This window comes from Perkinsus marinus (genome assembly GCF_000006405.1).
Source record: "Perkinsus marinus ATCC 50983 genomic scaffold scf_1104296937664, whole genome shotgun sequence".
NCBI lineage: Eukaryota > Perkinsozoa > Perkinsida > Perkinsidae > Perkinsus > Perkinsus marinus.
Window position 1 is genome coordinate 1 of NW_003213777.1, and position 1091 is coordinate 1091.

The 1091-nt window shown below is 51.8% G+C and overlaps 1 non-coding gene across 1 annotated transcript; it reads right to left on the reverse strand.

Annotated features, from left to right (window-relative positions):
* Positions 1 to 905: 905 nt before the first annotated feature.
* Positions 906 to 979, reverse strand: Pmar_PMAR008045. The gene has a single exon. It is a non-coding gene; the product is annotated as a tRNA-Arg (tRNA).
* Positions 980 to 1091: the final 112 nt, after the last annotated feature.

A 1091-nucleotide genomic window follows, 5' to 3' on the forward strand; every position in this document is an offset into this window, starting at 1 on the left:
GATATTAAAGTTGAATACTCTCCGAAATGGTTTAGGTGATGGTTACGAAGTAATCAAGTTTAGTACAAGACCAGAGTCACCGGTGCGAAACAACCACACAAAAAAATCGAGAGTGCGGTAACTTGTGTCGTCGGCGAGCGAAGTAGACCGTTACAGTACTGCATAGTTACGATCGTGAGGAACATCTAGGAGGCTTTCCATAGCCTGTACTCCAGGCCTGTTGTGAGTGGCTCGTTGCATATGTATACCTTCCCCTCCGCAGTTGCGTCGCGGGCTCGTTTATCTTCTCCCCGCCCCCCCCCCTCTCCCGGGTTGAATCACTCGGCTGAGACAGCTCGTTGGCCGACCTCCGGAGGTCGACCTCGAGCGAGCCTCAACCCTGCGATTTGGCGGCCCGACGTGCGGGTTTCTGGTTCGAGTTTAGTCTTTCGACCGAATCCCGCATTCAGGGTCCGCTGTCCTGTTTACCATACCACCCAATGTGAGTGGGTTGTTGCCCGTTGGTAACATTTGCGGTGAGTTTCAATGAGACACCAAGCGAAAAAGTCTGCCCGCAAGCGTCGACAGACGCCATGGGCACCAGACGAGTCTGGCTAACTAAGCGGTAATTGGTCAATCCGTCAGGATACGTGAGCGGAATTCGGAATACTCAGGTACAGCCGTTGGTGCGCACCACTATCTCATGTGCTTGCCTTCAGCGTCTTGTGCAAACTAGGTGGAGCTTCACATCGAGTGGCCGATTCAGGATGCGTGAGCGGAATCCGGATTGCTCAGGTACAGCCGTTGGTGCGCACCACTATCTCATGTGCTTGACTTCAGCGTCTTGTGCAAACTAGGTGGAGCTTCACATCGGATGCCCGATTTCGTTGACGTAGGATGGATGAAGAGGAAGTGAGGTTAATGTATACCCGATGCAGGATTCGAACCCACGACCATCTGCTCCGTAGGCAGACATTCTATCCAGCTGAACTAATCGGGCGATGAAGTTAGTCACTTTGATTGATATTAAAGTTGAATACTCTTCCGAAATGGTTTAGGCGGTAATTGGTCAATCCGTCAGGATACGTGAGCGGAATTCGGATGCTCAGGTA